The sequence below is a fragment of the Gobius niger genome, assembly GCF_951799975.1.
Source record: "Gobius niger genome assembly, chromosome: 12".
NCBI classification, from domain to species: Eukaryota; Metazoa; Chordata; class Actinopteri; order Gobiiformes; family Gobiidae; genus Gobius; species Gobius niger.
In genome coordinates this window covers 30,621,611-30,637,024 of record NC_136863.1, presented here as the reverse complement: position 1 = coordinate 30,637,024, position 15,414 = coordinate 30,621,611, and the positions used below count along the sequence as shown (strand labels likewise).

Here is a 15,414-nt window from a genome sequence, read left to right as displayed (position 1 = left end):
CAGACTTTTACAGTTGTTTATGCCTCAAATACCCTGGTTCTAGTGAAATAGCCGATGCGCGAGTCCCTGTCCTCAGTCAGTGGCTCTACTAAAGCACACGAGAACGAAACCAAAGTGTAACGTCAGGCACAGCTCATGGACTCGCGGCGTCTTTCTTCGCTTCGTCTTCATTCTGGATTTTTCTGAGATAAACAAGACGAGGAGCTCCGCGTGACGTGAACAGATTCATCACTACACCGCGCAGCGCAAAAGTCGAAGAAATGAAGCGGCCTGAGACAATACAGAAACACATGAGCAGACTATTTCACAATAAAGCACATGGCTCGTGTTTACATTTCTCTACAAGTCAGAGACAATGTCTGGAGGACATTTGAGAACAGGGATGATGATGGATCTATCGCTGTATTTGGGTTATATGGATGTTTGGACAGCACACGAACAGCAGCAGATGCAGGAGTGAGCCAGGGAGCTGGAGTCTGAGATTAAAGGTGAGATTAATGTGACTTTTTACACATAAATGCATCGTTTACACCGGTTGTTTAAATAGTAGTTACAGCACGAGCTCACAAAGTTTTATGTCTTTTGAGTTCACTTTGGGATATAATGTAATTCTAGGAGTTTGGTAAAGAAAAGTTGTTGTTTTGTCAGCGCCATGCCACGCCCCCTTTTAGTCGACTAATCAGGTTGACAGCCCTAGTCACAGAAGTTGCTTCTGAGCTCTTTGGGTCAGAAAAGTCCGAAATGTATTTTCTGACCTAAAGAGCTAAGAAGAAGCTTCTGTGACTAGAAGCGAAACGTCCTCAACTTTACCAAGACCCAGTCCAGTCGATGATTTATTTGATTGTTTAATGGGCAAGATCATTGAAAATATCTGGCATGTGTTTAATGACTGAAGTAAAAAGCTACTACTACTATTTAACTTGGGTTTATTTTCAAAAGTGCCAACATTTTTGTTTAAAAATTTGTAAATGTTTGGCTCTAGTCGTAATTTTCCTATTTTTTTTTATCCATTTGAACCTTATTTTGGATTGATATCTTGAGTATGCAGCCCATACAAAAACACAAAATTGCTTAAAGCATGTTTGGCTCATCTTGTTCAATATAAATGCCTGTATTGTTTTTATGTATTGCACTTTTCCCCACCACAAAACGCTTGTGATCAGCCTGCCCACACACTTTGTGGAGTATTAGTCAGCTGCAGCGTTTGTTAAGGCTCTGAAATGCATTTATGAAACAATGAGATTCCCTTCGCGGTGCACATTGTGAACACATCACAATGACACGCATTTCAGGACGTGCACGTCGAGCTCCAAACTATAAGGTTGGTTTTGTTTTTGTTTATTTGGCATCGATCTACATTTAGATTTGCTTCCCCAGAATCTCTATCCAGGCTGCATAATTACTCGCAAACAAATCTCAATTGCAGTTATTTAGGTGGAAGCGACAAACAGCAGATGATAGTGTCGCTCTGGTGTCTTGATGTTCTCTGTTCACTCTGAAGTCTAGACCTCTGTCCAGATTCCAGTCTTTTCTCATAGGGCACAGGAAAGCTCATCTCATCGGTCAATGTGATGAAGATCAAGAGGAAAGAAAAAATCCACATAATTTATTCACTTAACCCCCACCTGAACCGAGCACATTCCCTCCAGTTCGGCATCACCCAAATCTCAAAACTTCTTGAACAAAGCGTCAAAACAGCAACAAAGACACAATAAACAAGCTACAAAAACAAGACTGAAAAGTGATGAAAAAGCAACAAAAACGTGCCAGAAAAGCAACTATAATACGATTAAAAAGTGAGAAAAACAAGACGAAATCACGACAAAAAAAGCGTTAAAAAGCAGGAGAAAAAAAGTTATGAAGAAAGCAACAAAAACATGATGAAAAAACTGCATAAACAAGACCAAAAAGTAGGGATGCACCGATACCAGTATCAGGTATCGGCCGATACCACATACTCATACTCGTACTCATTCATCAGGTCCCGATACCAGAAACCGATACTTGACGTGTGGCCGGCGCTCCTACGGGACGCAGCGAACAAAACTGAACAATTCTTCAGTGTAAATCCAATATCCCTCATAGAGCTGACTTTATTACAGACAACACTCCTTAAATCAGAGTCTGTGCTGGATTTAACCAGAGCTAAATGTTCTTAGTGCAGCAGCGTGGAGTCTGCAGTGTTTACAACATACAGGCTAATGTTGCTAATGTTGCTAACTCGCGGCTAACAGTTCTGGAGATTCTTACGCCGTTTTATGCCCAGGGGCTCATTCATCTGAAAAACTAACCAGCGACTAAAACGTCCTCAGAAAATCCAAAATAAAGACATAACGCATGTCCATATTGGGCAAAACAATCAAAATGCTAAGTTGTTATAAACACACGAGAAAATCCACACGGAGCTGAAGTAAAGGCGAAAAGAGACCATTTAGCTGCAGTAATAAGTAACATCTCAATACTAATTGTTAAATAAAAATACATTAATGAATAAAGCACAGGCATTGAGGAGCTTTTGGACATGGGCTGCTCTGTCTATGATGGACAGTGCAATAAAAATTAAAAATGATAATAAATAAATAAAATGGCATCAATTCTGATATAACTTCACTTAAAAGTGTCGCCTACTTTACTCAGGGAAATGTAAATTAACTAATTACTAACCAATCTGCTGTGAAAAAGTCAGTCTATAAACCGTCTATTCACTTCAAAAAGTATGTTGAAGGAAATGCCTTGTACTCGTATCGGTATTCGGTAGGGCTGAAAGATATATCGTTATTGTATCCATATCGAGATATGAACATTCAAAATATTAAAATCGATAAAGCAAGATACATTACATTTAAATCAGTAAAACGACACTCTTTTGTATTATGATTTTATTTTCTGAAAAATGCTTAGTTTTCGCCATTGTTAGATCGCATCGTATCGAGATATCTGGCATGAACATCGAGATATGAATTTTTGTCCATATCGTTCAGCCCTAGTATTCGGTATCGCAAGTACTTCAATCAAAGTACTTGTAGCGGTTTTAGAAAAAGTGGCATCGGTGCATCTCTACCAAAAAGAGATGAAAACACAAGAAAAATGCTTCAAACAAACAAATGTGCCTCAAAAAATGTTTAGATTTGGGTAAAGCTGAACTGGATATTAAAATCCCACGCCGATTATTGAGATGGACCAAAGTAGCGATTGCGATTTCATATATAAAGGTATATCCTTTGTGTTTGTGGACGATCCGTTAGCATGGTGCACAGTCCACAGCTAACTGCGCTCGCACACATTATCTGGGCCTCTCCACATTCTGCAGGCAGCCTCCAGCTCTCACACCAGCGCGCCGAATCCCCACACGGCCGCACTGTTGACCGACCACAAACAAGACGCCATGGAGACAAGATGCTAGCAACAAATTCAATGACTAATGGGTGTGAGCGCTCCGGCCAGCTCTCGCACAAGCAGGAAAGTAACAGCATGTAAACGGTTATTAGATTTATGCTTTTTTAAGGAGAAAGGGACGGCTCATTTTTGGTCTGAAAGGTGACAGGTCATCACTTCAAAACAAGCCAGTACAGATGACGACTTTGAAAGCTTTGGGCGAATCATTTTGAGTTTGTTGTTGTTTTGAATCAGTTTGGACACTAAAGCACAACATTTGCAAAGAGGGGATCCCATCTAACACTTTCTTCATATATATAATATAATATCCAGTAGAGCCACTTCCTGATTGTCCAAGTGAACTACCATAAGCCCCTCCCGGCCCCTTCTCTTGCTCCCCTTCGCTGTGCGGATGTTTCAATAAAGGCATGATAGCCGCTGGTGAAGATTCAAAGATTACTCAAAGCTGTTTTTTTGAATCTGGACATTTGAACGCTCTAAACCTCCCAATATTCAGTCGCTGAATCAGTTTTTACAACAAACAAAATACCGTAGTTAGCAGCACTAGCCTCACTGACGCCGCTAATGCTAGATTTTACACGCACGTATCTCTTACACAAGAGCGCACATCGTATCGTCTGACACCAGGCTTCACTGAGAACTCTGGAGGAGGTACAGCAGTTCCATGTCTCAGCTGGAGGACGTTCTCAGCCGCTCTGACTCAGGAAAATACGAGGACGAACACAGAAGGATCACAGTATCTGAACGTTGATTGGCTTGAAGCAGCGCTAAGTAACTCGTGCACCCTAGAGGCCATAAGCGCCACTGCAGGTGTCGTAGCAAGTTGCGTTTTTTTTACTCATTAATTGTCCGTGACAGTAAATACTACGCTGACAGAAAAGACAAAGGGAGAGAGGGATATTGTACATCCAATTACACAATGGAAATATATATTATTTTTTTGGCTGTAAATTCTGTTTAAAGGAACAGGCCACCATTTTTACATACTGAGATGTGTTCTTGCCTGAGCCTAGATGAGTTGATTCGTACCTGTCTGGTCTTTGTGCGTGCGCTCAGTCACGCAAAACAACCAAAGATGTTGCTAGCATTTGGCCTCTCCCAACATGTTCCTATAGCTCCAAATGGGGGTGAAGCTCTTCCATGGACACGCGCAAAGACCAGACAGGTACGCATCAACTCGTCTAAGCTCAGGAACATATCACAGGATGGAAAAACGGGGGCCTGTGTCTTTAAGTGGCGATCGTCCGCAATTAGCTTGCCCGCTAGCCTGTTAGCTTCTTCTTCATTGTTCCATTAGTGTGTATTGGTGACTTCGACCCGGTGGCAGTCAAGTTGCAAACATGGTTTTCTGGCCAGAGACACCGGAGGAGATGAAAGACCCTCCAATCATCCTATTAACACTTGTTTTACCCCCAGAGGGACTACGGAAAGTATTTATTAAGCTACTTAGCACTGCTTTATCTCATTATGTTGCGAAGCTCCTCACATTTATATTTAGTCAGCCTGTAAATATTTTGTAATGACTTGCTTTAAGTTTATAAAGCAACGTCAACTGTCTTCCTCTGTGCACGCGTGTTATGAACACAGCGCCGTTTACTGGACAAAGGCATGCACTGCAGTTACGATACGATATACTTTATTAATCCCGAAGGAAATTCAGTACCAGTTCCAGTGGTTTTGTTGACGCCTCATCGTTTTCATATAAAAGCAGATCGAGAGAGGACACGACTGCTGCGTTTTACTGTGAATATCGCCTTAACCCCTTACCTCCCACCTGAACCGAGCACATTTTCTCCAGTTTGGCTTTACCCCAGTCCAAAAGCTTCTGGAAAAAAGCTGTGAAAATAGCGATAAAACTGAGACAAAACAATGATGGAAATGTGACAAAACAATGAGAAAACGTTGACAAAAAAGTGACGAAAAATTTATGAAAACGTGGTAAAAATGTCACAAAAATGTCACAAGAAATTGACAAAAAATTGAAGAAAAAATGACAAAAATGTGACCAAAAAAATGTCAAAAAAAGACAAAAATGTGACAAAAAAATTACAAAAATGTGATAAAAATTTGACCAAAAAATGACCAAAAAAATGACAAAAATACGACCAAAAAATTACAAAAATGTGATAAAAAAATGACAATAAAATGACAAAAATATGACAAAAATTTGACAAAAAAATAACCATAAAATTACAAAAATATGACAAAAAAAATGCAAAAATGTGATAAAAAATTACAAAAATTTGATAAAAATTTGAAGAAAAAAATTACAAAAATTTGACGAAAAAATGACAAAAATGTGACAAAAAATGATTTTTAATAATGACAAAAATGTGACAAAAATGAGTTGAACACCCAACAAAAAAAATTATGGAAAAAAAATCTGATGACGTGAGGAAAAAGATCCTCTCGGTTCAGGCGGGAGTTAAGAGGTTAAATATGGCTGGGCTCAGCATTTTTTTAGTTTGAGTCACTATTGTAATAAGAAAACATTTACAGCCACTGTTGATCAGATCTCCTTATGTTGGAAGTCGTCAGAAAAGTCCCGTACTTTGAGCGTCAAAGTAAATGAAATACTCGCACTGACTCATCTTGACGTGCAGCAATGTTGTAGCTTTCCTTTTCTTCTTTCGGGCTATAGTGTGGCCTCATAATCTGACCTGCTCTTTTAGATCATAAGTAGTATCTTACAGCTGAACAAAATCGAAAAATACTCTCAGCGTCTCGCAAAAATTCACAAAACATTCAGTTCTGAGAGAAACTGCAAAATGATCAGTTACTTTCCACAACACTAGAGAAAGAGAGAGGTTTTTTGGCTCCGCGATGCAGCCAAATGCTCCCCTGCCCACACACTCTCTCCTCCTGGAAGGACTAGAACATCTGATCATCACCTCGCGTTTTCTCCAAAGAGGACACGAATGCACCGGCGAGCTGGCAGGGAAGTGCTAAAACATGTCGGCGACTGCGCGGGGCAAATAAACAGGACCACAGGTGGCCAAAACGGAATCGAGCATTACGCTATAGGCTGACATCTGACATCGAATAAAGCGGAGACGCACCGATGTAAATGGATTCCAACAGGACGGCAAGGTTTACACCCCGGAGAAGAGATCCGGGAGATGATTTCAATATTTATGTTACCTATTCGGGATTGAAAACATTACATTTAAGTGAAATCAAGCCAAATATCAAAATGTAGTATCCAAAAAGACATTGCTAAATCAGATTTGAAATGCTTTGCACTTAAAGTGATTATAAATGCTCATTTTATTTTGCTGATCTAGTGATTTTGCCAACCCCTGATCTACCCCCGATCATTGTTTATTGACATTAAAGGCTGTGCACCTGATTTTTTATTACAAAGAAAGAAAGAGGGAGCTACTGAATTACAATGTTAGTTTGTATTTCACAGGGACGGTTTATGGGCACATTTCACGACATGCAGGGTCACTTTTCAGGGTCATGGTCACAGAAAGACTAGAAAACCAGCCTGCTTTTATAATGCTTTATTATGTTTTTTTTCCCACAAATGCCTGGAATTACAATATCGCCTGCTAAAGGAAGACCCTGATAGAAAATAATCTGGTATAGACCTTCAATTATGTGATTTAACATTGATTAATATCACACAGCAGAAACATACATCATGACAGGCCGACCACTGAATAACTGGTATAGTGCTTAATAAATGTAGTGGGACATAGGTGTAATATGCTGTGAATTTTCGATGGCAATTTTCCGAGGGAATTAAAAGGAATTTATTGGAATTAATCAGAATTATCAGGAATTTATGGGAATATCAGGGACTTACTGGGAATATGTGGGAATTTATGGGAGTTAACAGGGATTAACACAACTGAGGGATGCTTCTTTACAGATATAAACTGGGGCACATGAATATGATTCGTTGGTACACACTGAAATATCGATCACAGAGAGAGGAAAACAGTCTAAGAAAATCCTCTTCGCCGTGTCTGAGCACCAGCGCTTGAAGAGGGCAGTGTTTTAGGCTGTGGCCGACATGCAAGCTGATTACAGATACATATTACAGATATATGTTCACTAAGTGCACACAGTATGAGAATATTATATTGTTTTTAAAGTCTACAAGTTAGTCTGTTCTGTTTAATGCAGATCAGACACAGGCTCCGCCCACTCCTCCTGTTGGTCAGTGTTTGTCAGGATGTGAGTGAGTGACAGGTGGATTCAATCCTATTAATCATTATACCCACCCACTTCCGGTCACGTGCAAATAACGCACTGATTTCTAGCATTGTTTTTAAATATTAAAGGGATACTTCAGGATTTTTTGACATAGGGCCTCAAGTGTTGCTGATTTCTGGAGATATTTTTTTTGTAATTCATGCAGTTCTTATCTATATTTGAAAAGTTACGCGGCGCTAGGCTAGTGCAAGGCTAGCGCATTGCTATGGTAACTAGTAGCCTGCATTAAAAACAGTCTGACCCGCTCCACAGAGCACCTGAGGCAAATCACTTATAACGCCAGAATAACCATATAAATGTCTGTGTCGAATCATTTCAACCATTTTGCATTTAAAAGACCTTTTATTTGAGCAGCATCAGCCTCGTGTTTGTATAAGCTACGCTGCGGCGGAGTGATCTGCTAGAAAATAGTCCCTCAAAATGCGATCATTCATGTGATGCAAGGTCAGTTATATTCCAAAAATTATTCTATTGACACAGACATTTATATGGTTAGTCTGGTGTTATAAGTGATTTGCCTCAGGTGCTCTGTGGAGCGGGTCAGCCTGTTTTTAATGCAGGCTAGCTGATACCATAGAAATGCGCTAGCCTTGCACTAGCCTAGCGCCACGAAACTCTTCAAATATAAGAACTGCATGAAAAAAAAATATATATATATCACCAGAAATCAACAACACTCTGGATAACTAGGAACTGAGGCCCTATGCCATATATCCTGAAATATCCCTTTAAGCGTTTAACAACACGGCACCTGCTAATCAGCTATGTGCTAACTATCAACCATTGCGTGGATATTTTACAAGAAAGAAAACTCTCAATACTTTAAGATACGGCCAACTGATTTTTATAACTGTCCAGTTTATAATCTTTAAATTAACTTTGCATGTTTTATGTCCATGAGTTAGCACGTACCTGGTTAGCAGGCGCCGCGCCGTTAATTTCAATATTTGACTTTTTCAAAAAATGCATGCTAAATATAAATGGATATTTTACGTCAGATCCAGACACGTGACCGAAAGCGGGTGTGACTGTTGAGCTCTATTGGAAAGAGGAGTATTAAGTGGAAGTAAGTTTAGAAAAGTTGTTTTGTTTTGACCCGATGATGTCGTCCTCACACTTCTACGGGTCGGGGGTGTGACATCACCAACAACATCAATAACGGATAGAGCTAAAGTTTGTGTCTGCGGCACAAACTCATAGCAGACATTTGCGGCTCCACCGGTTCAGACAAACACTCTGCGGGAGGTCATCCGTCCGCAGTCGGGTCAGAGAGAAACCCTGCCCTCGACCCACTTCGCGATCCCTCACCATCAACAGTGCTTTCATTCATTAAATCGAAATGTGTGTCTCCAAAAAGCTTCTCCGTTGCAACTCCAACTATCGCGAGGATCACTGCGACTCGCTCGACAGAGTCAAACAAAGAGTGACATTTTGAGAAACCGAATCTCGAGGCTACAGTCGTTTCCCCCCAAAGTCATTCCATCCTAGCAGGGGCGGACTGGGACTGAAAAACGGCCCTGGACTCTGACCAGCCTGGCCCAAATTAGCGTGAATGCGACACTTCTTGACCGAAGAGCAACAGTGTAATGCCTGATTTGAAAGCTAAGACCTACAAATGTGATTGAAACTTTTTGTCACATTTTTGTCACATTTCTGTCATGTTTTTTGTTGCTTTTTCATCACTTTTTTGGTGTGTTTTCATCACATTTTTCGTCACTTTTTGTGTTTTTTTGGGGGTGGATTTCTTGTGCATGCGTCACTGTCTTGTGTTTTTGTTAAGTTATTATGGCTATTTTGTTGGTTTTTCATTGCTTTTTTTTTGTTGCTTTGTTATGTTTTTGTCATGTTTTTTTCTTCTTCACTTTTTGTGTTGTTTTGTTGCTATGTAGTTGTGTTTTCGTCACATTTTTGTTGTGTTTTTGTGGATTATTTGTTGCTTTTTTCATGGCTTTTTATCGTTGCTTTTTTTGTCACGTTTTTTTGTTGCTTTTCCGGCACATTTTTGTTCCGTTTTTCATCCTCGTCGCTATTTTGATGCTTTCCTTTTAAGCTTTTAGATTGAGGTAAAGCTTGGTTAAGGCGGGGGATAAGAGGAGAAAATCGAGAGGCCAGACTGGCCCTTGAGCCGGTGGCCCCTCTGCGCTCTTCCAGAATGAACACACGGCCAGTCCGCCCCTGCGTCCTAGTATTTGACGGCGAGAACGTAGAACTTAAGGAAAAAAACGACGCCGACAAACGCACAAACGTCGATTCATGTGTCATTTGAAAGGTGGGTGAGTTGAGAACCGCATGCCCCCCCTCCTCCCCCCCATGTGATCGGACAGGCCATCCCTTTAAGCACAAGGGGGGGGGGGAGTTGTTGACATGCAAACACCGCTGCTGCCACTGCTGCTGCTGTCATGTAAGCAGGGATCACCCAAACCACAACGAGCGCAGCCTGTAAAACAAAGATGTCACTGTGTTCAACAATCAAATTACCGGCCTCGCAAAAAGCGGGACGAAGTGAGACTAAACCAAAAGACACAAAGACACCGAACTAGCAATCAAACCCAGACTAAGAGAGGATAAGAGAGGATTCAGGACTTCTTCTTGGGAAGACATAAACAAAAACACAGCTTAATCGGGTCTGGAATGACTTTTACGCACTTTTACGCACCTTTTTTGTTTTGTTTTTAACTGCACTTAAACCAAAACAAAACAGGACAAAATCTGTGATATTAGTTTGAAAATACTCGTTCGCTCCTAATGACCCCTGGCAGCTCTGAGCGTGTTGTTGTCACGGCTCGACGATGTTATTACATGTACACCGCGGCGTCACTGATTGCTGTTTTGCCCGCGTACACCGCGCGCCTCGCTTGGCCCCGTTGCACTTTCGGCGGAGGATTACCGCGCGGTCCCAGTACAAGATAACGAGACACTTTTTTTTTTTTTTCCGGGGGTGGGCGGAGGGGTGTGTGGGGGGGGGGGGGGGGGGGGGGGGGGGGGGGGGGCAGTGGCAATTACGCACGGGACACCTTGTGAAAACAGCGCGTTTAGGATCCCGGGATCAAGGGCGTAAAAGTTTACTGGAATAGCCTGGCACAAGAGGGGGGGTGAATTAAGCATAGAATGAATAAAACGTCTTTGCGCGCGTCATTTGGAGCGTTTTGTCGAAATTGTCATCCAGGGAATCTTCCTGACGCGCTTCCACACACGCACGGCAGAAGTTGGTCCCAATGTCAATGTGTTTTCTTATGCGCAAAACCGGGACTAAACTTGGATCATGTTCTAGTAATAAGCGAGTGAAAGAGAAAGAGAGACGCGGGAAGGAAAAAAAAAAGAAAAGTCTTAACCAGGAAAACATGAACTAAAACAAGGTCTGTGTCGTGACTAAACCGAGTGCAGATCGGGTCTGAAGTGCAACGTGGGACTAAATCGGGTTAAGTTTAAATTAGGTTGTGGAGACAGAGAGGAAAAACATACATCCAAACAGGGATGAACCTGATCTAAATGAGGTCGAAATCTGGAGGAAAAAAAATAAAATCTAAAAAAAAACAAGACCAGGCTTGAATTATTGCAGCTCGGTATAGGCAAAGATGGAAAAAATAAAATAAAAGTGGGTCTAAACCAGGACTAATCCGCGTCCGAACCAAGTGAACACGGGACTAGATTAGATCTGCTCTGAACCAGGACCAAACCAGGTCCGCATCAAGTTCCAGTCAGGTCCAAACTCGTACTAAACCGATCACACGCACACGCACACGCTCCCAAAACAATGTCCGAAACCACGTCCAAACTACAGGTCTAAAATCAAAGCCTGACCAACGTGATGGAGCGGAGTATCTGAAACAAACGGGCTGGGTACACGTCCTCCTTCCAGGCAGCTCTCACTCACGCACTCCCCGGTCTCCTTCGCGAAACCCGCGCCCGCCAGAACCTAAGCGTATCCATTACAGCCACTCACCTTTGCGCAGAAGTCAGTTGGGGGCTGGGTTTAGACGCGCTATATCGGTGGCTCCTGCTGGATAAGAGTATATTTGGGTGCACATTTACGCGCCGACTGCTATTTTAGGGGGAACCGGACAAACTCAGAGGAGAGGAGCCAGACTCCGCTCTTGTCAGTGAGAGACTCCGCCCCCCCTTTTTGCCTTCCCTCGCGCTGTTTGCACCCGCAGGCTGGAGCCGCGGCGGGTGCGCGACCGCGGATTCACGACAGTGTGTTTTGTTGTTGTATCTGTGATGTTTTATGTGTCTCTTAACCCCCGCCTTACCCGTGCGCATTTTCTCTCCAGTTTGGCTTTATTCAAATCTAAAAGCTTCTCGACTGGAGAGTTTACAGCCAACCCCTTATTTGAAAGCTAAGACCTACAAAGCTGGTGGAAAAGAACATGGCAACAACGCAAGGAAAAATATCAATTTACATCACATTTTTTCCATCACTTATTTGTCACTTTTTGTTGTTCTTTTGTTGCATTTCTGTCTCTTTTTCATCACATTTTGTCTTTTTCGTCACATTTTTGTCTATTTTTCATCAATTTTTTGTTTCTTTTTCATCACTTTTTTGTCTCTTTTTCATCACTTTTTTGTCTCTTTTTCATCACTTTTTTGTCTCTTTTTCATCACATTTTGTCTTTTTCGTCACATTTTTGTCTATTTTTCATCACTTTTTTGTTTCTTTTTATCACATTTTTTGTCTCTTTTTCATCACTTTTTTGTCGCTTTTTCATCACTTTTTTGTAATTTTTTGTCTCTTTTATGTCACATTTTTGTCAGATTTTTGTCACATTTTTTGTCAATTTTTTGTCTCTTTTTCGTCACATTTTTGTCTATTTTTCATCACTTTTTTGTCGCTTTTTATCACATTTTTTGCCTCTTTTTCATCACTTTTTTGTCTCTTTTTCGTCACATTTTTGTCAATTTTACGTCACTTTTTTGTCTCTTTTACGTCACATTTTTGTCACTTTTTCATCACTTTTTTGTAATTTTTTTGTTACTTTTTTGTCCATTTTTTGTCAATTTTTGTCTCTTTTTCATCCCATTTTTGAAATTTGTTGTCACTTTTTTGTTGTATTTTCATCCCATTTTCTTCTCGATTTGTCGCTATTTCAATGTTTCTTTTTTTCCAAGAAGCTTTTAGATTTGAGTAAAGCCAAACTAGAGAAAATGTGGGGGATGAGAGGTTAGAGAAGCTGTTCTGGACGTCCAAGCGTCGACTCAATCCAAGCGCAGGATGAGAGCAAAAAAAATCTCACGTAATTTCAAGTTTTATGGTTGTGGAAAGGGGTTTATTTAAAGTGATGAATCGCAGCTGATCTCCATGGCAACGCAGGACAGTCAGCAACACAAAAGATCTTTCCATGGACTTAAAGTGAAAGAAATCTCCAAACAGAAGATTGCCAAACATTGTTCCTCATCAGTATTTGGCAGTCATTGGATTCACAAACCACAACATTGCTTTTATGGCAGAAAGGCCTTCCTATAATGGCCAATATCACGCTCATGTTTTTGAGTTTTGTCACCACTTTTGGACGCCTGCTAGAGAAAATAATTGGACCTTAATTTATGTGCTGACCGAGAAGACAATGAACTTTGGAAAGTTTCATGTGGATTCTCTCAGTAATGAAAAAAAAACAGCCAAGAAGACAAAGTTCGACAGTTGCCATATTTTCAGCTGCCCACCGCCTCCATATTAAACCAAAGTTGAGATGCCACGAGGAGCCAGTTTCTCCTATTAACTGCATTACACTTTCACAAGTCGTATCGAAAAAGAACATTTATGAATTACAAAAATGATCATTAGTATCAGTCACTGGGTCCATGATCTCTCTGCACAAGACCCAAAATGTCCTCAAAAACAAAATAGTTTTACCTCCATATGATATTATAGGCCTTTAGAACGCTGTGTCACCTGAAACCCAGCAATAGGAAATGAGTCAGACTGCTATGAAACTTCTTTATCTATCTCTATCTATGTCACTTCCTGTCAGCAGCTGCAAAACTCAAAAAAAACTTTTAAACTTTTCTGCCAAACATATTTCTTCATTAAAATTGCTGCTTCACTGAAATGAAATGATCATTATGCAGCTGATGAACTTGCAGCTGATGTTATCCTCCTAAATAAGTCATATTTTCAAAAGCATTAAACCTGTCATAGGCACTGTAAGTCTCAGAACTCTGGTAGAATAGAGTCCAACAGCTGTGACAGAGCGCTAGTCCGCCCTTATGTTTACGCATATTAAGTAGCCATGTGCTTGTGGTGTGTGTTTAGCGCCAGGCCTTCAAATACAATAGAGCTGGGACGGCCTTTAGGCGCTAACAGGGCTGAGGTAACAAGTGCCAGTTATTATAGGCAAGGCAAGTTTATTTGTAGAGCACAATTCATACACAAGAAAACAGATCAAATCAATAAAAACAACGCTGCCTCACCGTGTTTATTATTGACTCTGGGAACCACCAGGAGACCCCTCCCTGAAGTTCTCAGGGCCCGAGATGGTTCATACGGCTGTAGCATGTCAGAGATGTACTTTGACGCTAAACCATGAAAAGACTTGTAACAAGCAGAGCTGTTTTAAAGTCTATTCTCTGAGCGACAGGAAGCCAGTGCAGAGACCGGAGCACTGGACTAATATGGTCGTATTTCCTGCTTCTTGTCAGGACTCGAGCAGCAGCGTTCTGGATGTTCTGTAGCTCTGACAGTGAGCAGCCGTTACAGTGTCTAACCTGCTGAAGACAAATGCATGGATAAGTTTCTCTAAGTCTGGTTTTGACACTATTCCTCTGATCTTAGCAATGTTTTTCAGATGGTAAAAAGCTGCTGATGTTATTGCTTTGATGTGGCTGTTTAAAAGATCTATATCATGCTATTTTAGCCATTCCAAAGTTAAGTATAGGCATTTATATGATATATTGTACCTCTACCACTATTGAGCACTCATTTTTGTGATAAATATAAGTGTTTTCTGGAGGTATTTTTCGAACCCAGAAGACACAACGCTTCGATTCAGTTAACTCCGCCCCCTCTCTCCGCACATACTTTACCGTAATATAAATAAACAGCAATAAGTGAAGTTACTTCACGATGCAGTTATACGGAGTTGACATCTGCAACACAGCTTCATAAATGGCTAACACACATGCTAATATGCTAACACACATGCTAATATGCTAACACACAAGCTAACCCGCGTTTGGATTGACTCACCCTCTGCTCCATCGCTGTTTACATTATGGGACTCGCGTTGGTTATAAAAGTTAATCCACTTTGATTTAGGCGAAGGTTCACCAAACATCCATCAGTGACAGTCACAGAAAAACACCATTTTGGTGATAGTCGCCGAATCCCGGAGAAAAAAACAGCTAGACGAGTGGCCTCTCCTTGAAAAAGGTTGAATAAACTCCCGTCCTCGTAGCCAAACGCGCTTCTTTTTCTCCGTCCGTGACATTATCGTTAGGTAAGAATAAAGAACAGGTGTGTCCAGTTATAACGAGCTCCATCTTCAGCTGCAGCGCAAACATGACTGATCTGTTCAGATGCTCAGGGGTGTTTGTTTTGGCCACAGCTGACCTAGAAGCACCTCGGGCACATCCTTTTTTATTTTTTTATTTTTAATTTTAATTTTATTTTTTTCTTTGTTTCTCTCTTATGACAGAAATAATGAAAAAGCTATTTTACAAATTAAAATCACGCTGTAAGGCATTACATTACAGACGTCGAGCACTTCCGTTCCGCTGTTACGTCCCAACTGAACAGGTCAGTCGTTCACCAGGAGAGGGCGGAGCCTCAGAGAGCAGGATTCAGGAGGATTACTGAGAGCT

At 41.0% G+C, this 15,414-nt stretch overlaps 1 protein-coding gene across 2 annotated transcripts in view; it reads right to left on the bottom strand.

Moving 5' to 3' along the window:
- Positions 1 to 11,728, bottom strand: part of mef2aa (myocyte enhancer factor 2aa) — a 154,440-nt gene extending 142,712 nt beyond the window's left edge. For both annotated transcript variants that reach the window (XM_079567398.1, XM_079567397.1), the window contains exon 1: positions 11,564 to 11,728. The gene's annotated coding sequence lies outside the window, so the exon portion shown is untranslated. The remainder of the gene's footprint in view (positions 1 to 11,563) is intronic.
- Positions 11,729 to 15,414: the final 3,686 nt, after the last annotated feature.